Below are 23604 nucleotides of genomic sequence, written 5' to 3'. Positions count from 1 at the left end.
AAATTTGCTGTCTCCAAAGCAAATGGGAATGAGCCAGCATCCTGTGGATCTCAACTGTAAGTAGCCATCCAAGACAGAATATAAGATGAGCTTGCAGAAGAGTCTGGTGATCTCCATAGGAACAGTCAGCTCAGAGACACAGAGAGTGAAAAAGAGAGAGGGAGGTTATCCCTATTGCATAAACAGTTCATTTTTGTCTCCTGACTAATATTTAGGATCAGATTCTCCACTGGGATAAATTAGAGCATCTTTAGCTCTATGTTTGAAAAAATCTTGACACCACTGTATAAACCATATTATTTGAAATGATAAATCTGTTTGCTTTGCCTTACAGTTTAAGAGCCTCCAGGCTATTGTTTTCCAGGCTCTTTCCAACATCAGAGAGGCAAGAGACTTAGTCACACTTCATCTTCATGCAAATGGAGACAGAATATAGTTCCCCAAGTCTGGGTTACAGGGAATGAAAGGAAAATCTTGTACCCAACACCAAAAGGCAAGTAACTAAACCATAAGAAATAGTGGCTGCAAAGTCCTTCTCCAGCTCACATCAGTGGAAGTGTTTTGTGCCAGCTGAAGACCCAGCCCTCAGTCTAAATATTGACTCAGTGTTTGGCCTCCTGGACTAAACAAGAATTTTCATGAGGTATGAACACAACCAGTTGTGTTTGGAGAGCCTGAAGCATTTCAACCTTTATGTGATCAAATTTGAGAGCTCTGTTTGAGACTACTGCAGGACACAGTCAAAAGGTTTCCTAGCTGCTTTAAGATTTGGTTTTTAAAATCTGGTTTTTATATATCCTTGCTGAAGCAATGCTAGTAAGTATTCTCCACAAATGCAAGAAAAAAAAATTTCCTGCCCCTGTAGTCATACCTAAAGCTGGACAAAATATTTAAGAATTATTTTTCCTCTCAAAAAAACAAGTCATTTATCTGATTCAGGAAATGGAAATCAATCTTTACTGCTATGCCTGAAGTGAAAATTGTCTTTCATTCTTCTGAGAGCTTTGTATTTTATTTGGCCAACTAAGAATGTTTTATAAGAACTTGGGAAGAAAAGGCAAATCACAAACATTGGCATGTTTGTCAAATTATTTAAAAAATATGGCAATATTTGCAAGATTTCTATTTTTTAAACATTAAAATAGTAACAGTATTTTTCTGTAACCAATGAGAAGACATTGAATATCTTCTGCACTAGATGTGTGAAATCAATCTTACTACAGGACTACAAACACAGTAAAGTACAAATCTTTGCTTAAGAATTAAATTTCTTCAATCCATTTTCATCTCTACAGTTACCAAAAACCTGCATTGTCTTTGAATCACGTTCTCTCTTGATCCTGATACTCTATTTTCAGCATACCAACACTGCTCCAAATTTTGGAAAAATCTTATCCTGAGCAATTGCCATTTTTTCTCTGACACTGAGCTTGTTGGATCTGAATTGCTTCTCTGGATTGAACTCTGCTCCTTTACAGGTTCTGTCAGTGATATGTTGTTACATACACTGATGTAGATCACATCAGTGTTCCATCCTCTGCTCTCATCATGTCTCAGTAACTGCTGTAGCAAAGGCAAAAGGTCTTGGTTAATTGCTTGCTTCCTTAAAGGGTATTTGGAGGATCATAGAAGATAGGTATGTTATTGTTAGCTATAACACCGCTTGCTCATTCAAAAGCCATCAAAACCTCCTCAGATCAAAGTTCCATACTGAGAATTCACACTATGCTGTAACCTAATGAGTACAGACTGGGATCACGAGTCCTCAGGGCTCAGAAAAGGAAAATCATCTCTTTTTATCTGTAACCTTTTATTCTTGCTGTTTTCCTTAACTACTTAACTCTGGCCTTAAGTGCTCTTGTGCACCAAATTCCAGCCTCCATTTACTAAGGGGGTATCCCACCAAAAGGACAAAAGCTACATTAGCCCCAGGTTTGAGAACAGCCACATACGTTGGGGTTTTTTTTTCCCAATAAAAAATATAAATGCATTTCTCTGCTCCCATTCCCAGTTTGCTACATCTGCCTGTGATGGGGTCCTTTCTGCTCACCCAGCAGTGACAGCAGTGAGAGTGTGTCAGCCCCTCATTCAGTGCCCAGACGCTGGACACAGCGTAATGGACATTGCCGGTGGGGACACACTCGGAGAGTGCCATCTGTGCTGAGGGAAATTGCCTACATCAAATGGATGGGGAAAAATGTGTGTCATGAAGAGGAGAAGAAAAATTTATCTGTTTTGCAAGGCTATCAAGGATTTCAATAAAGGGCAGTAGATGCATCGCCTTTGATTAGCTCATAAACGCCCATATTGCCATTCTGGGGAAATGAAGTTCTACTTAACAGACTCTGCACTTTCTCACAGAGATGGGAGGAATTTATCTCTGATGGCTCCTCACTGAAAGCAAGCCATCATTCACATCCCAAGAAATACTAGGATAATGAAAAGTGCCATACACGGCGCAGATACTTCCCCCAGTTTCTCTTTGGAAGCTTATTAATTATCAGAACTTTCTGAGAGGTTTGTAAATCATGGGGGGATCTGCTTAAATAATCTATGAATGTCTGATAATGCTCATTACTTTCAGAGTTTGGAAAAACAAGTCCATGGGCAACCCCATAATCACAGCAGCATTCTCTTTTGGTCTCCAGAGTGTGTGAGGATCCCCAGTCTGTAAACATTACACCCTTTCTTATGCTCCCTATTAAATAATACAAAGCAGCAGTGATAATTTACATGGATTCAGCTAAAGGTCTTTATTTTATAATACCTGTGCCCTTTCAAGCCACCAATTTGCATTTTTCTTAGGAGGTGTGCTAACTTTTAAGAAAAACACACAAAGGCAACAAATGCCTGGAGAAGAGCCACAATACAGGAAAAGGCTGAAGTCTGCTTAGGAATGGGATCAGACAGGCCCACACAAAATAAATAGAAAAAAGCTGCAGGCTGTGCCTTCCCTCAGCTCCTCCTGCCCATGAGCCCATGCCCGGTCACCCCAGGGGAAGGAGCAGCTTTAGAGAGTTCACCACCTTCCACTTTCCACCCAAATGCAGCTGGGGACACGAGGTGCCCCACACGCAGGTGCACAGAGATGCAGTTCATAGATTTGTGAACCAGCTGGAAAGATTACAGTTCAATAATTTCACAAGGCAGCTCGGTTGGAGACGGCCCAGAGGGCTCATTCACTTAGGGGAGAAAAAAAGAGCAGGACTGACTTCTGCAACACAAGTATTTACAGAGGCAGATCACAAATCCAGTGGTTTTAGCTGCTCAGTCACGGGGAATGACTTGGTAAGGCCAGAACAAAAAACAACACTTGGGAAGAGCTTAATTTCATTGTCTAAAGGTTCCTCTGCTGGGTTCAACCAGCCTTGCCCTCGGCTTGTTTAGGCAGCTTTTCTTGGTAACAAAAGAGTTTCACACTCCAGCATCCATGAGAGATACAATTTTCAGATGCACTGACGTGACGCAGCCTTGGCACTGGCCTCGCTCTGTGCAGACTGAATGTAATTAGGTTCTGGTCACTGGGCTGTGGGCAAACACCAGCTCCCAGCCCACACAGTAATTAATGACAGCACAATGACATCCAAAATCGACACACTTCATGCTGGGGAAGGGGGATGTTTGGAGGTTAGAAAATTATAGTCTCTGAGTTTTAGAAAATCTTGTGATGCAACACTGAATGCCACAAATACCCAGAAAGTTCATTCCAAACTGAGGAGCAGCAAAAAAAAAAAGCACAATTCTCCTTTCTGTACAGTATCAACAAGTGTACAGAGAGTAGCTCATCCTATTTTTAGGTTTTTCATAAATTCAGCTCTATTCCTATCTCTTCTGCACCGCTTCCTGAGCTTTGCTAATTAGTGCATTGAGCCATACATGTGGATATATAAATATAGCTTAGATATAAAGACCTTGTGGGTTTGAGTTTTAAAAATATCCCTAAAAATAGATGGCAATTGTGTCTAATAGGGATAACTGTTGTTCATATTTCCTTCCTTGTCTTCATTTTGTGAGTACAATATAAACAATGATTTTACCATCATAAATAATTCAAGTAATTCCACAAGATATCAGCCAGATATAAAATGTCAATTAGATTTCTTCCCATCAACAAAAATTTCCTGTTTTCTACCATGGTTTGGGAAAAAACGCTCAGCCCTGATGCATCAGGAGTTGAAAACTTGTCTTTTCTCATTCACGGCTTTCGGGGTCCAACTCATACACTGTGAGTGAGCCCAGATTCACAGGTCTGTGCTCCCTGAAATTTGTATCCTCATTTCCAAGTGCCATCCTGCAATCCATGCAGGGCTGGACAACCTATGGTACTTGTTAAGAAAGCACCATAAGGGAAGCTGACTGAGCCCCCAGGTGATGTGTCCTCACATCACTGGCCCTGAAAAATATGTAATCCACATTAAATAAAGCCTTGAGCCATTTGCAATAATATTTCCTCTGTTTTAAAAGGTCATTAGAAGGTGAGAAAAGGTTGAGGGAGAACTTTTTGCAGTGGATAAGAATAACACAGCACAGATGTAACATTTCTGGTGGATGATCCACCAGGTCTTTGCAAACATTAATTAAGCCTCACATTTTCCATATGAGGTAGGTAAACACTGTGGCTCCCTTGCTCTCTGATCTGTAAAACAAGGCCAATAAAAGACTTGTGACTCATAAGACATCAGAAGAGCCAAAAGCAAAATTAAAAAAGACTTCACAGCCAGCCCACATTCTAGCAATGTGAATTAATCCACCCAGTGATGGGATCCTGTTCTCTGCTCATGCAGGGTCAGGTCTTGTTTCCCTCACCAAATACAGAGTCCTGGATGTACCTGACTTCCAGCTTTGCATAACTGTAAGTAATATGTTACATCTCATTCTTCCTGAGTCCAGTTATCTGTAATTTCCAATATGACTTTTTCCTCCTTGTCCTCCTCCTCTACTGCACTGCTTTGATGCTTAAACCCTCTGTGCTTTTCTCTGTGGTGTGATATTATAAGAAACCTCAGAAGAAAGGGAAGCTGTGAGCCAAATGATGAACATGTTCAGCATAGTCCACAGCTGTGAGAAATTGAATGATAACAAAAAGCAGCAGGAAAGTGTTTAAATTCTCCCTTCTGTCCTCAGATCTGAATAGCAGCAGGGTGTAAGTGGTTCACGGACGTTGTACCTCTCATCTTCACCATGGGATGAATTTCACTTAAACAGCGCTGTCGTATCCCACAGCTTTGGTCTCCATTCCTACCTATTTTCAGTTCTGAGATAGATCCACCAGAAACTATACCTGATAATAAATATTAAATCACATTTGTGCTAACTCCCAAACACTCTGTGCACCTACAGATTCAAAGTGCTGCACTAGGCAGGTGGACTCAGAGATGAATACATAGACTCAAGATGAAAACATAAACAAAAGAATGAAGCTCTGTTCTCCAAATTTTCTATTCTGTTAGGCTTTATATATTGTATCAAACAGACAACCAAATTATCTTTTTCTGTTTTTGGCTAAATACATTCAAAATTCCTAGTCCTAGAAAGCACTTGGGAAATGAATGCACTAGCAAGTTGTTTAGGAAGAAGTTTCAGCTAAGAAGTGCAGGTTCATGATCAGAATCATTGTTTAGAATTACATATCCAATAATTAAATCTGAGGTCACATATGTCTGAGTTATTGAGAAAAACATATTTTATTACTTTTAACTCTTTGGGCCAACAGTCCTTCAGGAAAGAATTCCACTTTGATCTCTTTCAAAGAGTAAAAAAAAATTGCTGGAAAATTTTTAACTGTAGCTTTTGTCCCTGTTGCAAAGACATATATATTTGTCAGCTCTGAAACTCAATTCATTGTGCAGGCTGTCAAAAGAATCAAATTGATGGTGGAAAACGGTGATGAAATAGATACGGATCCTTCATCTGAGTATCAGGACACAATGAGCTCTACAAGCACCACTGCTTTATTTTCACAACCAGATGCACTAACATTTATCAGTGTTTGTGTCATTTGTTGAAATAGTGTGTTAATATTTAGGTTTCAGTGTAGAGTGACCATTTGATTCTACCAAAATTCAGTGTGCACTGCTGAGGATAAAAGAAGGTCAAGTCACCTCTTGACTCGTCCATGAAAGTCCTGTGTCATTTAAGAGAGGAGAAAGGAAGGACCACATTTAGGTGATCCAGCAGAATAAGTCCCTTGATCTGGATCCCCACAGTTAATTCCTCTGCATCAATATTTCAAATGTGTCAGGTTCAGGGGAAAATACACTTGCCAAAAACAACAGTTTGGCTTAAAATCAAAACCTGTAACCTGCAATGTGTTAAGTGCCAATGTTCTTGGAATGCTTCCCGGTTTTATGAATAAAACTTGCAGTTCAAGTGCTATCATGTAACCAGGATAAGAAGATATTTAAAAAATAAAAGTATAAAAAAATAGGACGGATTGTGGCTTAAGAATATAAATAAATGCAGAATCAAGTCATTGCTCATAAATTATCATTTCAGTAATCTGAAAGAATGACCTAGAGAAAAGGATGGTTTGTATGTGATGATAAATATGCTCATAAAAAATTGAAAAGCTCACAGGTTTCTTTAAGACTGACAGCATTGGAAATCCTCAGCTACACCAGGCCAAGCAGCTTTCAGTTTATTCAGACATAACGTGCTCTGGGACCTGAGGAGGTGTCTTTTAGTACAGCGCTGGCCAAGCCAAACTTGCTTTTTCAGTTGAATATTCACTGAATATTACATTTTACTCAGGTTTTTCTTGTACTGATGTGACAGTTCATCACAGCTGCCTACAACTGTCAGCATCTCATTTCTCCAGACAGCAAGGCCAGAAATCCATTTCAACAGCCTGAGATAAAATAATAGAAAGAATAACACCCAGAATGCTGGAGATATCCCATGCTTGGGAACCCAAGTGTGGTTTGGACAAAAGTTATGAACTGAGGAGATGCCACTGGAACTGCCAGTTTGAGTGAGCCTGAAATAAGTGATTCCTGAATGGGTCTCTCCCTCCCTTTGTGTGGAAGCTTCCTCACTTTGCACAGAATACTTAATTAAGCAGAAAGATTTTTTTGTTCTGTAGTGGGAGATTTCGATTCCTATTCCTGTACCAGTGGACAGTCAATTATTTATACAAAGTAGAAAAGAGTCAACAAAAGGGACTGTGAATGCCCCATGCAACATAATGACCTACTGCTTGGAAGCTGCAATGCTCTTGAGGCAGAGGAGAAAACTGAACCTCATAAAAGCAAGACAAAATCATCTCCTTCTCCCTCAATAATAGAGGTCTTTTGCTATTTTGCCTTTTTTTTTTTTCCCCCTGAAATGAGAAGGAAAATTTGACCCAAATTCAGTCAGTTTCCAGGCAACTGAACTTTGCCAGAACATGTAATGAAGCTCTGGGATGCTACGTGCTACCCTGCTGGAAAACCTTAATGGATTGCAGTTGTACCACGAGGTACAGGAATGAATCCAGCACCTTCCAAAAGGCAGGGGGGAAGAGTTCCCTGCCACTAAAGAAACACTAAATACTGATCATCAGGATGTACTTTTGCCTTCAAAGAATGATGATCCAGATATCGAAACTGATGGGAATCCTCCCCCCTGCCATCTAGAATCTTCCCATTTCTGCTGTATGAAATTACTATTAATCCTTGCTAGGATTTTTATCTAGGAGGGAATTTAGTGATGCTCTGTAAAATGTGGATTTGGGGCAGGAGAATAAGCAGGGATTTCAGAACAGGAATCACCTTAACCTTTTTCTTTTTCAATACATGGTGCATTAAAGATGTATTTTTAAGGTTTTTGAAGGAGAGCACTATCTTTTAGCTATTAATGACACATTTTTCTGAAGAGTGAGGAAGACCTTGGAAATAGTAGGAATGTCTTTTGACACCTCTTCAAGCAGAGCAGTGAGTTGAGCTTTACACTAATGGTGGGTCAGAAGGCCAAGTCAGCTCTTCACAAGAGGCTTGAGAGGTAAATTTCCTAAAATGCATTGAGAGAAAGGTGAGGTAATACAGGACCAAGTGAGCAGACAGGAAAATGAGTCTCTCCCTTCAACAGACTTAAAATAGTGGTGTTTACATCTAACCTGCTTAACAGATTCTATGATTCAATGGTAATAGATTTCTGAAGAAAAGCCAATTTGACCTTCATTGTATGCTCTGACCAGTTTAGGGGAAACTTCTCACATTTCACTGTCTTGCTGGGTGATCACCATCATACATGCTGAGAGTTTGCTGGCCAGCTCAGCCATCACAGCAGATCCTCAGCACTTTCAGGGAGATGGCTGCTGTTGGAAGGGAGCCTCTCAGGGTGCTGACAAATTCATTCTGAGATTGTCTTCTGGCGACAAGCCTTGCAGTTTTTCCCTGAGGTTCAATGCCACAGCAGAAAGAAGCAGCCTGGAATTTTTCAGTATCTTAAAACATAACCAATTTATTTAGTAGAAGATTTCTATCCATTTCTACTTCTGGGTAAAGCCATGTTAGTAATCCCTTGAGATAAAAATATGCGAAATATTACCAGCAACCTTCCTTATTCTTCCTAGACAGATGTGAATGCAGACAGAGATCCTTAAGAGGATAATTGCACCCTGGCTCTTTGTTCACCGAAGAAATCCCCTGCTTGAGCTTCTGCTTCCCTTTTGCACTGAGAAACCCAGAAAACCAGAGCAGCTCATTGCAGAACTGGGTAGAACCATAAATAATAGGTACAATTTATTTTGTCTCACTCTTGTTTTAGTTATTGTTAGTTGTCCCATTCCAAAACTATATTCTTTGACTTGAAGAAATAGACATCTGGAGAGACACCATAATCAGTGATTATCTATTGTGCAATGTGCACACAAACAAGATATTTTAATGACTCTGGTAACCTATCATATTATTCCAATCATAAATCAAAGGGGCAAAAATTAGATAAATATACCAGCTGATCAAAGTCAGGCAAAAGAACTATACTTTCTCAATTTTTCCTATAAATGCAGAATATATTGTACAATAAAATGAAAATAATTATATACTGTTTTGAATAAAAACACTTCAGAAAAAAAAGTATTTCCTCTAATTTATTTTTTTTCTTTGTGGATCTTACTCCACATTAATATAATTAAGCACTTATTCTTGTTCTAGTTCTTCTACTGACACTGGTAAAAAGCATCACTCTTAAGATGAATATTGTCTAACACTCTGTCAGTTTCCTACTTTTATTGCCCCCTGCCATTCAGCATGCAGGGCACAGGAGAGGACATCTCCTTTCTTCAGTTAAATATACAGCTATTTATTTCTTCTGCAGTTAGTATTTACTTCATGATCTCTCAGATAAAGATGTGGGAAACAGTTTGTGTCCGGATTTGCAAGGCAAAACAAAGCACAGTGTGACTACTGCCGAGTCTTACATTCTTCTGTGTGTCACAGTGAGTGAACTTAATTACGGGTCATTAACTCCAAATCCAGTTTCTCATTCATGTAGCCAACAGTGTGGCATCAAATCATCTCTCATAACTTCAGCATGATGTTCTCAAATCAATGTGGACGTTTTTTATATCAGCGTAACCTATAGTCCTTGCATTTTTCATGATGTTTATAAATGGAAATACGACACAATAATTAATGTTTTCAGGAGATAGTTTTGAAGAGAAATAAATTGGGATTATCAAATCTCTTCCCTGAGGACAGAGGAAGTCTGATTAAGTGCTTCCAAAAGTTCCTGTTCGATATCTTTAGCAGAAAATGCCCTGCTGTGCCTGCCCTCTGGTTATGAGTTTCACCTGTAAACAGTTCACTGCCACTGCTGACTTCACTAAACATCTTCTTTGTACTTCAATCTGCATTTTATGTGAACTCTGGAGCTATTAGCCACTAATATCAACAGCATTGCACAGTCTAGGAACATTTATTGGTCCCCTGCTTAGTTTAATGTTTCTGCCTTAGTACCGTAATATTATTAATAGTCACAAAGTACAATAAAAGAAAATTAAGTGTTTATTTTGTTTAGGCTTTCGCCACTTTACCTACAGCCTTTTTCCATTACATTTGCACATAAACGACCATACACTACATTTTTTTAGTGCATCTAAAAGTCAGGGTTTAACTCCCCTAATCATATTCTATTTTCTGTCATCTTTCAGGCTACTCTATTTTTTATTGCAAGTGCAAGTATTATTATTGGTATTATGGTAAATCTATACATATATTTTATAGAAATGGATAGCATGCATTTAATAGCTAGTCATATTGCTAATAGACGTCATTTGCATATTTTTCTCTCTTCTAAAACAAATATTTTGAAAAAAAATTTTGTCTTCAGTAGAGGTATGACATAGTCTGCAGAAAATGTTTGCATCGCATGCATTCCAAAATAGCCTGTTTGCTGCTTCTGGTGCTTCTTTATTGTTCCCCTCAGTTTCATAGTTATAAAAACAAAATTGAGGTTTTAATGCCTATTAAGATCAGCATTGATTCAGATGTATTTCAAACTGATGTGCATGCAACTCAGAGACAGTCGCCTTCCAAGAGACAATGAAATTCTGAAGTGTCCACTTTCCCGAGGAATATTGGCCTCCACAGACAATGCGCTGGTAAAAACAATCCAAGTCATATCTGGCCACAAGAATATAAATGGAAGTGCTTCCCATGGACATACACAATTATGCATGAGAATAGCATTAACCGCATTCCTTCCAAAGACCAGCTCGAGTACATATTCCTATTAAAGGGTAGAGGGTGGTTAAAATGAAAGATTACACGGTTAACAAGTATGTAAAACTGCAGCTGCAAAAAGCCTCTTTCTGTGTGGGGCAGGCTTTGTACAGAGCCCTGGTGGGCACAGCCTGGGCTGCTCCTCTCCCACTGCGTGGCAAAGGCTGCCAACGGCAGCACAGTCAGTCCGAGAGGTACTGCTGGGGAAATGGAACATAAAATGACACTTCCTTGTGTTAAAATTTAACCAGGCCCATAATCTCTTCAGTAGAGAGACCTCAGTTGTTTTCCCCATCCAGATAATTTAGCTCCACAAGTGTCCCAGCCAGTTCTGCAGAACTTTCATGTTCTCGTACAACAGCAGCATGAGCTACCTCAGTCACTTTGGTTGTGAAAGTGTGGATCTAGAAAAGCCTAAAGGGCCCAGATTTCCCAAATGGCCCTTGGAAAGGCCTTCTGCCAGCCTGGCACAAGTATCTGCTATTATTGGACTCTCTGTGTCAGATTCAGCTCCCTGTGATTAAAGTGATTAAACCTTAACACTTCTAAACGGCTTAATGAAAGACAGGAGGTGGCTTATATTTTTTCTGCCTCTAATTTTTCCAGTATTCAGGGGCTTAGATTATATGCCAGGAATCCCTGCACCATAGCAAAAGCATTAGGTTCTCTATTCTTTCACTATGAATCCAGATTAATAGCTCCGAATTCCCACTCCCTGCAGACTGAAATGCAATTCTTTGAAATGTATGCATTTGTTGAGCTGTATTCGTTTGTACACATAGCTAATTATAAAGTAATTGGTATTATCTTCATATATCTAAACAAGCAAGCAAAGGAAGACAGAACCATTTATTATAGTGACAAAGGAAATCAGCATTTTCTTATCATGAAAACACAAGTTATCTTTTTTTCTTGAACATCGGTGTAATTAATCACTGTGTTTAGCATTCATAGATAATAACATCTGCTTTGATGAGATACAAACAAGCATATTATTAATCACTTCACATACAGACCATCCTAATTGCTAAAATTACTGTCTCCATGTCAGATGCTCCTGTAGCAGCAGTTAACGAAAAGCCTCAAACACCCGCATGCTTTGGCAGCCAGCTTAGCTGCTGCGCTAATATGGTGTTTGTGATTCTTATTATGAAGCCATAGTCTTCCTTTATTTACAGTTTCAGCAAGCCAGAGAAGTCCAGGGCTGGTCACTGTGTGATGCAGGGTATAAGCAAGGACATAATCCAACTTTCTATAGTGGATGACTGAGGGAGTGGAAAACACTGTCAAATTCACTGATCCCACCTAAATAAACCACTGAATGGAAAACAAAGAGAAACCTTACCTTTATTTTTAACTGTGTAATAAAATAAAATTTAAAAATAAAAGTACTGTAATCAGTTGATTAAGATTGTCTTCAATTATATAAATACAACTGATTAACCTTTAGGGCTTTTCATTAACCAGGGTTCATCAATTCTAATCATCTGACAGTCAAACACTCCAACTGCCATGCCAATGTAATTACAAGTTGCCAATTCTGCTGACAAAGTTCTCAGGTTACAAATACAGTTATCAATGCAGGATAAGTAATATTGTGCCACTGATTTCACTTTCCTGAAGCATTAATGTTAAGATGGTGACAGGTTTTATTCATGAAATCAATCTTCAAATATGTACTCAGTCATTATTTCTGGTTCAGAACCGGAAGCAGCCACTGGTTCCTAATCCCACATGATATTTTATCACAATTAATAAACACAATTGGAGTTATGGTAGAGTTAATCTTCATCTTCAATCAAAATAATTAAAGTTTAATCTTCTGAGGGTAATTTGTTTGACCCCATCCTACCAAAAACATTCTGCTCTATAGATTGTGACTGAGGACAGAAGGACAGTCAGGGTGTAAGGAACCAATTCAGGAGTTGCTTTAGAGCATCCTTCATGTCCCACTTACATCTAAACACAAAGTGTAAAGACTGCCCATCACTACAAGATGTTTTCCAGTTAAATAATAGATTTGCTGCCTACAAAATGTGCATAAATTCATTTAAACAGCCTATAATATTATCTGTTAACAACTGAAAAGCATTTTACAAGCTTACGCAGCTACAGACACCCAAGCAGTGGCCAAACACACACTGGAAAAGTTCCACTGGCTTTCATCAGGCTGATCACAGTGTGTAATTATCTTCTCAGTCAATTGTTGTTTTTCACTTCCAGAATTGCTACAGGATACTTAGGAATAAGTTTTCAAGAAGAGATATCCCTTTTCCTCCTTGCATTCAGCATTCTTTTTTTAATAGCTCGAGAAAAAAGAATCAGAGATAATCTTTCACCATATGATAAAAACACCTTAGAGCAATGTGATTAATGACAAAGCACAGTCTGAGTTTCAAGTATCAGAAAAGGAAAGAACAGCCAAACTAGGTCAGATCAAGGGCTCTGAAACTGGGCAGCAGAAGCTGACAGAGTGAAAATGTTAAGAGGATGGCAAGCATATTGTAGTTCTTTCACAGAACACTTTCAGACAGTTCTAGTCTCAATTTCTTCTCCAATAATTCCTAAATTCAATTTTCTTTCTTGAGTGCTACTGAAAACTGAGCTGACATTTTCATTAAACTATCTATAGTAACTATAATGTCTCATCCGTGAACAGTAGTACTTAGTTCCCATCTGAATATATTGAACATATTGAACACTTATCTAATCACCAGCCCCTAGAGCAATCATAATTTTAAAAATTAAAATACAGTTACGAAATATAGCTGAGCACTAATTGCATCGAATGATCTCTTGGATGCTTTCAGACATTTGAAAGCAAAAAGGCAGAGATATTTTAAGGATTTTGAGGATTTGGTTTCTGAGGTTGGTGACTTTTTATCCACCAAAATCATAGAAGGGGAATTAGAATTATTAACTCATGGGTAATCCTTGGCATGTTGACTGTGTGTCATAAACAGATATAAGATAACTCTTAGGAGTTAAGAGGAAGGAAAATAAAAAAAAAGAAAATAAAAAAAATTATTAAGACATGACCTGCTAGATATTGTTGGTCATGAGCATTTACATTAGGAATTGTCTCTCCCATTCTGCTTGCTGAATTTCTTTTATCAGAACTGTCAGATTCTGCCCTTATTGAAAGAAAGAACAATAATACTAATTTACTCCAATCTTGTAAGAGTTGCTAAGCAAACTCATACTGAAAATTTACATCAGCACTCGAGCTTGCCAAGAGTAAACACATAGTTGAAAGTGGGCAAGGGGTTGTTGTATTGTTTTTAATTTTCACAAATAAGTTACTATAGTAACTATATGTGCATCTACCTGTACTAGCTTGAGGCTGTATCAGCTCAGGTCTTATCTTACAATGAACCACTTTGGGTATTTTTAACCTAGTGCCAGTCCTGCTCAGAATATCTGTACAACTGTGCTGCAGTCAGAAAAGCCTTGAACTTGCTTGCTGAAGGACATCTTTAGTGTACACTGCAAACAGGCTGCTGATGTCTATGAGAAAAAGACACAATGAAAAAAAAACCAGAGAAATATAGATAAGAGTTTGTAGGGGAAGAGCATAGAGAAACTGATTTCCCTCATAGATTTTTAGTATTCATTATAAAGGTACATTTCATATACGTTTTGAGAGCATTTGGCACTTTGAAAACCTCATTGCTCAGGACAATGTGTGAAAGTGTGAAAGCTGCACTGACTTAGCATGAGTTCATGGCACATGAATGCATGGCAAATTCAAGACTGCAAGCCTGTCCTCAAATACAGACTCTCTTTCCACATGACCACCAAGCTGATGCACGTGTGAAAACCCCCTAGAGAGGGACATTGTCCCTTTGCTGTTTCATCACTCCCAGCGGGGCTGTCAGAAGGTGCACGATGGCAGCGCCAGGCACTGAATTTGTCAGCACTGGAGAGCAAATCTGAAGCAATTAGGCAGCAATATTAGTTAAAAGTATCTCAATTCTTAGAACCATTTCTTCCCACAACACATTTAATGACAAATTCTGGAAACTCCATTCAGTTTTCACTCAGCTTAACAGGCACTCAGTCTCTGAAGTGCCTGGGAATTGTTTTTGAAAAAGGGTTCAACAACAATGTCAACTTTTGGCCCAAAGTCAGCTGGAAACAAGCCATAAGCTAGACACAGATGGCCCGTAGGATACGCTTCCAAAGACCTTGACAAACTTAAAATTAAATTTTAATTATGTCTGTTCAGCTTGATTTATAATAATTGTCAATATCTGTGGTTTGAAATAACACGTTTTACAACATGATCAGTTAGAGAAAATATTTTCCTAATGACTAAAGGGAGGAAGAGTCTGCATTGAATCCAAGAATTATATTATCAATCTTATTTATTATTTTTTTAAACCATAACATAAAAACATTTAGGAGACACTGATCTGAAACTGGGGTGAAAGGCTGAAGAATAATATGTTTTCCTGGTTCTGCAGCAGTCAGATTTAGAAGTCTATTCCTGCAGACACAAGAGCAGCTGAGGTCCCAGGAGTTCACAGAGATAATTAATGGCATTAGATATGCTCACAAATTTTGAAGAGTCCCTAGAACCATAAAAATTTTATTGGCCAATTACTTTTTTCAATAATTATGTGCCAAGAGTTGACAATTTGTACATTTGGACAAAGATTGTTGTAATGTAAACAAGTAAACCCACAATTATTTTGTACCACAGCAAGGCTCATTAAAATATTCAATTATTTTCTTTCCTGTATAGTTCACTTGCAAAAAAGGGCTTTCAAGCTTATCAGGTTTTGGGCAATGCTTCTGAAATAAACTGCCATGACTTAAAAGATATCAGGTTCAACAAATTCTCTTTCTCAACTGGTGTCAGTGTTTCTTGCCTTCAAGCAATGGCCACTGGCAGAACCATGGGCCCAAGCTGTGGCTGAGCCAGGAATCCGCTAAATCAATACTTCAAGTTGCACAGAAATCATCTGCTTTCCTGCTTTGAATCTAGTTACAAATATTGAGTATGGTTTTAAACAAGAGGAGTAAAAGGGTAGATTAAAAGCAAAACTCAATTCATGTGAAATAAGAACTGCTAATCTGGAGTGAAGAATAGATCCCAATAATGCCAGCAGAGGAGTGTTTAGAGACCATAAACCCCAGAAAATTGCAGCCACTGTACCTGCAGTGAATAAATGGCTCACCAGTAACAAATCCCATCACTTGCATCTATTGTATTGGCAGGTTAGTGTAAGAGATGATGCACAGATCCTCAGTGCTTGGGGTTTTTTCCCTTTATATAAAATGAACAAAACTAATACACATTTCTGGTTTGATTTGTTTTACAAATTGACCCAGAAATTACATCTGCCATGAGTCTGTGAATTCCTGGCCATTGCCTGATTCATTCTGACCAGCAGTCACTTCAGATGAAAAGATATTATAAGCTTTCCAATTTCGTGATCTTTTTAGAGGTAGGCTCCTGTAATATTTCCTCCCTAATAAGCTAATTGTTTTTCATAACACCAGTTCAGTGAAATATTTTTCCTCATACATCAGATCTTGCCTAATTTACAACATTCTCCCATTTGGGCTATAAATTAAAATTACTGTTGCCTTTCTTTTAAGTAAGTGGGTAAACCCCTGAAATTCATTTACAATAGAATAAAGGACAGACTTTGCAGCTTTTCTACCCCTCTAACATACAGTTCCTAAATCAACAGGTTTCCTCACACAAGTCCTTCATTTTTTTACAAACACAACTCCTGAAACCCTGTATATCTGGAATTCTGTGTATTAGAACTATTGCTTACCTTACACCCTGTCCTAAAGCAAAGTTTCTCCTTTAAGAATTACAGCACATTAATCTATAACAATATTTTCCCTCTCCCCCAGGCAGCAGAAACATGAGAAGGTGATGAGAACCTCGGTGGGAGCTCACTGAAAGCCACGGGAGGGTGATGTCTCAGCTCAGCCACAGACTTCCTCGCTGCAGTCTGATTCTCTGTCTCTGAAAATAATGCAGCTTTACAATGAATGTTTTTTGACAGCCTCAAGTCAGAACCCCAATTCTGCCTGTGTTTGTGCAACACTGGCAGCTGTGATGGGCTTCTGAGGAATTTTGTGAGGAATTCTGCACAGAACCCAGAGAGCAGGAGGGAGCTATGCCCAGCATCACTAAATCTGAGCACAGACTCTTCTACAGCCTCCAAAGCCATGAAGATCCCCTTGGTTTCCAGCCTGCAAGATAATCATTGTTTAGGGGGCTGAGCAGGCAAGGCTTAACCAGCAATTCAAGGAAACAGAATCTGTTGCTCCAGATGAAGAAATCTTTAAACTGGAAGAGTATAAAAATACTATTTAATATTGTCATTCCATGGAGGAATTTGGGGGAAGGGAGCTTTAGAGGACTGTGGGCAGGGGAAGACACAGTTTGTGTTCCCTGGTCTGTGTGATCTCAGGACAGGTGATGAAAGCAGGACATTTGGCATTGCATTTTCTACATCTGGGATAATGCCACAAAACCTGCATATCACTCATTATCACAGGGAAGCTCTGTGAGAATTATCTTTTAAAGTAGGAAGTTCTTTCTACAGAACTGTATCTTTAAATGTATGTTCTCACAATCAAAAGCTTGAGTAAGTTTGTAAAAAATGTAAAAGTTTGTAAAACTTGGGTAAGTTTGTAAACATGATACACCAGAAGCTACTATTTAAATACAAATAACATTTTGTATGAAACAAACCCCACAGGAAGGAGAGTAAGTTTCAGACAGTTTGCATTCGTTTGATAAAATTATGAAATTGTAGGATTGATTGAAATAAAATCTTAGAGATAAAAATTTGTTTGGAAAACACATTTCTCACCTCGTTATTGAAAATAGTTGTACAACATAGATTTAAAATATCTTCAACTGCTTGACCTCTCCTAAACAAAGATGAAGTTGTAATAGAACAATGGTCTCAGGATCTGTATCCAGAGCAGAAAATAAATTATAAAAAAATAAGGGTTTCTCAAATGTGTGTTAATTTGAGATTTCTTTAAAATTACAAGTCAAAAGCATCTTTCCAACCAAATCATTACTCCTCTCCTATGAGCAATAATGAGCTTTTTCCAAAATAATTTCCTAGTGAAACAGAGAGAGGTTTGTTGTATTTCATGTTGCTTCTTTCCATTCTGTACCAGAAAACAAAAAATGATAAAATTTTTATCAGATACAGAAGGGGCCGCAGCACTGCTGCAGAGACAGGGAAAGGAAATTGAGTGAAGAACCTGGGCCAAAGCCAGGAGTGGCATCCCCTGACAGTTTGGTTCTGAATGCAGAATCTTTCAACAGAATGGGGGAGAAAATAAGAGCCAAACCAAAGTGAGTTTAAAAGAGAGGAATTATTTTGGATCATTTGGATGGTGCAGGTGAACATGGTGTGTGCAGTGCCTGTACTGTATTTATTAATGCATAGCCTAAAGCCACAGGAGCTGAGGTCCCAAGGACAAATTCCTCCTTACATTCAGTATCTCTGCAAAATACATTTCCTTTTCTTTGAGGGAATACCCCACTATGAGATACTTAGCTACAGAGAAGAAACCAGAAAGTTCTGATGGACCCTGGTGGAAAGCCTTCAGCCCAGTACAAGGGCTTCTGTGGTGTTTTTTGTGGGACTGAATTTATCAGTCCAGGAACAAGCCAACACCATGAATCCTGGGAGTCCCTCAGAGGCTGAGCACAGAGCGCAGCAGCACGTCACTGCCCCAGCATGGGCACACGAGCACAACACTTCTCCAGCCTCAAGTGTCCAGCTCAGATTTACCTCCCAGACCCTTGGCAGCAGGCTTGCATCTGCACAGCCTCTGATGGCAGCCTGTCTTCTGCTGCTAAACCAGTGCCTTCTGCTCCCAGGCAATGGACGTTGTCTCTTAACAGGAGTTACAAATTTTTGGATACAAAGGGACTTTAAGGGAGGCAGGTAATCATAAAGAAGAAAAGAATATATTAGACTGGTTTAAGTTTTTAAGTTTGATTCAATTTGACTCTGGTGTATTCAACAGATTTCTGTCTTTTAAATACATCAAATGCAAATGCAGACATTTCCAGCACAAATAGGAAGTGATCTAAGTAATGCTGAATTAGTTTTTAAAGATCTGACGCATTAATTGGACAGGTCAAGCTAAGCACATGATTCCACACACCCTCCAAGGGCCACAGTAAGAACTTATCATTATTCTTATATGTGCTTTGCTCTTCTCTCTCTCACAGCTATGTGGATAAGTTCTACAAATGTCTGAAGGAAACAGCTGGAAGAGAGAAGGATGCAAGGAACAGCATCACTGAGTGCCTGGCATACCCCCAAATTGTGAGCTGATTCCCACTTGAGAAAAAAGAATTATTTGATGCCAAAATGGGTTTTCTGAGTCCCAGCAGCTCTTGACTCACCGTTCTAGCCTGCACAAATACAAAAGGTTTCACACCCAGACACAGATGGGGACCAAAACTAGCACAGAACAATGACAGCTGAAGTCATACTGTCCCAAAGAAACCAAGATTTCCCTTGGTTTTCCTTTCTTTTATAAGGTATCTCTTCTATTCTTGCATCGAAAAGTGGGAAGAGCACAAAGATGGTAAAACAGAGAACTTTCTATTCTGTCAGTTCTGAGACCTTTTACAACACACTGTAACACTCAGCTGATGGAGGGCACCAGAAATGACACTGATGTGTATTTTCCTCACTATGTGGAGAATCACATTTCAAACACGCACAGGAACAGATCTGTAGAGTGGCTCCACACACACTTTCATTTGATTTCCATTTCACCCTTAGATATTTTCATTGAAGCATTATCAGTCTAACAAACAAGATTTTTGAGCAATGATATCTCTTGCAATGATACAATGTTTTTGTGGCAAAACTACTATTTTTGCCAGTAAAATTTAGTCCTTTGCCACTTCCAGGCATGCCTTGTGTGCATACAAGACCTTTAACCAAAATATATGCCTCTCCTTTTACAGAGTGATCTCTTCTTTTGTCAACAGTACATGCACTGACTGCTGAGCAGAGGATAATCTAAAAAATTTTACTTCTACTTTCAGTTTTCCTAACTTATACAATTACTACAGTCATGTCTCACTTGATATCAGCTGACCTTAAATGGTTTTGCTTACCTAGAGGGCAAACAAAATAGAAACAGCAGACAGAATATAACATTTCAAAAGAAATATTATAGCTATTAGTTTCACAAACACACTGTACCTAACTCCGAACCAAATTCTGCCCTCAAAAAATGATGTGTCATTTATAATTATGTGTCTGTGTGTACATACAGAAAGTGAAGGAGACAGAATATGAGAGGACAGTTTAGTCCCTGAATTTTATAAAGAAATGCCCGCCTCAGGTGTCTGGGTGTTGTGGAGATCTGTTATATTGTTATCTTTGTTTAACAGGACTTAGAGAGTGTTGCAAATTGAATCCTTTCAACAAAATGAATTAATTTTTTTACAAAAATAGTTTGGGTTTTTTCTGTACTGACTTTTAATTTTAATTCAGAACGCCTCTACCAGCTCTTGCTGTCAACATTGGTTAAAATTAAATAGGCAGGCAGGAGATCAGGAACAATTTTAGCATACTTTATATGATAAAAAATGTATAACTTCAAAATAGCTAATAGAAATTTGGCACAATAGTCATACATTGCAATTTCATTCGAATATGATTCACAAATCCCAGTGGATCAAGTATTACTATTTCTGGGGTATGGAAATTCTAGCTAGAACAAGCTCTTAGCTTTGTTTCTGTGATCACCCCACTCATGCCCTATGGCTCCTCTTTGAAGAAATTTCCCATTTCAGAAGATGTACCACATCTCTGCCACTTCTAGGGAAAGGCAGCTTCCCCATGATGTGTCAATGGCACAATCCAAGATATCCCACAGTGGATGTGAATACTGCAAATAGAATTTGGCAAAAAATGTCTCAGCATGGATTTCAGAATTTTCCTATGCTGAACTGGGAAATGCCAGAGACCTTTATAAATAAGAATTTGATACATTTTAGCAAGAAAATTAATTTGGTATTTTCTATCTCACAAGAGAGTTAGAGAATTAGATTCTCTTATTCTACTGGATACAAAACCAAATGATAAAGACATTGTTCTTAGACTTATCATGTGGTCTGCACTGGTTGGGACAGTTCTCAGAAAGAGTTTCCCAGGTCTCCTTTGGAATACTTCTCTGTCCTGGAAAATCCCTAGTTAAAAAATAAACTTTCCTTCTTGAGTTTTGTCCCTAGTGTGAAGAACATGATACAACAATTTGACAAGTTTCAAACATCCCACTTTTCTTCTTCCTATTTCTTTTCTTTTATTCATACCAGATCACCATGGCCTTTGATAGATCAGTTTGAAAATTCCATCGGGATTGTGAAAGCAAAAGCAAAGCAATACAAGGCAAAAATAAAACAAATAGCTCTAAAAATGGCTGGAGGATCAGTGCAGTGCTGATGGATGGTGAATCAAAAGATGCCCATTCTTTAAGGTTTCATTGTGACAGTCCTGCATTTGAAGGCATGGGAAAGCTCATCTGAGTCACACTGTGTTATAACATTTATCATAAAGCAGCACTATTAATGCAAGCAGACAAGTCACAGTCTGATGTATTAGTCCAGGGAGAACAGGAACAGATAGACTTCCTACAAACAAGCTTAACCCAAAATAAATATAAAAGCATCTTTGTTCTTTGAAACGGCCCTCTCTTTCGTACTATTCATACTTTTTTTAGAAATTCTTGGTTTTAAATTAGTGTTTTGCGTACAGCATATTCCTCTGGCCAAAAGAGAAAAGTAATTTTAAAGCTGATACATGTCTATTAAAAGTACAGCAGCTCTTTTCTCCATCCCAAAAGGCATGGAAAGGAGAGCAGCTCAAGGCAGTTTGCTGCTGCACCAGATGGTGAAACAATTCCGCCTGGGTTCTTCCCTGAACTGCCCTGCTTCCCTTCATGCTTGTTACTTTTCCTATGCTGCTGCCAGCTATTCTGCACAGTCCTTCTGCTGGAGACGATGGAAGTTTGTCAAACTATTGGTAGCCACTTCTACCCAGAAAATAGAAGTGATACACCATAATGATACCCTGTCCTCCAGAGCACTCTCACAGCATTGCAAAGCACTTCAGGAAAGGCATAAACCATCAGGCTGAAAGTGAAACTGACACAGAATTAGCCACACTAAAAACACAGCTATTACTGAAAGCAGACACTAATTACCAGTTTGGCTTTTTATTTTGCCCATCACCTTTGAAAAGTTATGCCAGATCTAGCTTTCTCTGGTTGTTGGCTTGTAAAGAATAATAAAATGCTGCAAATCGCTTTCTCCTCTGGGAATCACACGAGTAATAGTGTGGCTTTACAGCACTACAGAGATCAATAACAAGGAGAGATCATTCCAGGGCATGACACCCAAATCCAGTTCCTGATCCTTAACCCTCTAGAACTGCAGAAATACTAAATTTCATAGGCAGCAGGACCACCATTATCTTCAAGCCTGACCTCCTAAATAATGAAGGCCACAGAATTTCATTCAATAATCCAGTCAGAGGAGGGAACTAATAAGGGATGCTTGATTCTGCCTGCTGAAGCAGCTCTTGAGACTAGTTGTAAGGTTAAAAAGAGGATATCTACTGGCTGCTCCATTCCAGACAGTAAAAGCTAGGTTAACTATATACTGTCCATATTTTTAAATGGGCAGAATTTGCTTACAAACCTTTTCCTCATTTATCAACTCTCCCAGGCTGTATCTATATACACAGAGCCATTGCCCTAAAGCTATGACCAACTATACAGCAGATTTCCTTAAACCTAATTCCACAGCCCAGCCGAGTCCTGGAGACTTCACCAAGAGAAGAGGCAGTCTCTTTCACCATCAGCCTTCCAATCACACTTTTCTACACTCTGTTTTATATTTGTTTGTACAAACATATGCTGTGAGCTCAGAAAGTCTGTCAGCAATTCACAGATGGCCACACTCAAATAAGCATCTTTGATAGAGATGCAAGGTCCGACTAAAGATGTTAGAAATCTCTAATACGACTTGAAGCATCTCAGCTTGACAATGTAAAATCTGGGTTAGCTTTGTGCAGAGACAAAGGCCAGCTGCCCTACAAATTCAGTTTTATATTCTGAATCACCCTAATTCCTGATACTGTTTGGCAATTTGGGATGGATAGAATATGCAAGAAGGTTGCCTGACAGTTGCATTTGAATTTAATGTTATTGCCAGATCTAATAGAAAATGCCATATACAGAGGTGTGTTTATCAGAGTTCTAAGGCCAGAACCAGCACCTGTCTGTTTTCCAGGGTAACCCACGATGCCCATTTGTCATCAGCAAAAGTAAACTGTGTGTTATTCACAGATACAAAAAGAGCAAAAGATCAAAACACTGCTGGGGGTGCAGCCCACACTTGCCTTTTCTTACTGCTGTTCTACAGTTCTGTATTGCTTAAGAAGCAACAGCAGAGAAGGGAGAGAAAACAGAAGAAAACAGCCTGAAAATAAGTTTGGCATGGCTTTTGTATCTCAAATACTGGAAAAACAATGTATAAACCTTGCTTATAAGATTACTTTTATCCTCATTTCAAAGGAATTCAACAATGCTAAATGAGCAGAATGAAAAACAAGAAAACACTAATAGCATCATAAGAAATCACAGTAAAACCCACAGCATTATCTCTGTCCTTCAGGAAAATACGTAACAGAAGTGCCAAACTATCCAGAACAGGGGCCAATTTATCATATGAGAAGGTTCTCCACAAGCTGCAATTTGTCTGTATTTTAAGCAAATGAACAATTGCCCATTGCAACAGATGCTACCCTAATTATGAGCCCTCTCTTACAGAGCTCTCCTAATTCTCACCTTGGGGGCTTGTTCTGGGTCATTT

The sequence above is a fragment of the Pseudopodoces humilis genome, chromosome 8, assembly GCF_049639895.1.
Source record: "Pseudopodoces humilis isolate 2021_Gansu_Grassland_sample_001 chromosome 8, ASM4963989v1, whole genome shotgun sequence".
Lineage (NCBI taxonomy): Eukaryota > Metazoa > Chordata > Aves > Passeriformes > Paridae > Pseudopodoces > Pseudopodoces humilis.
This window is presented reverse-complemented; position numbering follows the sequence as displayed.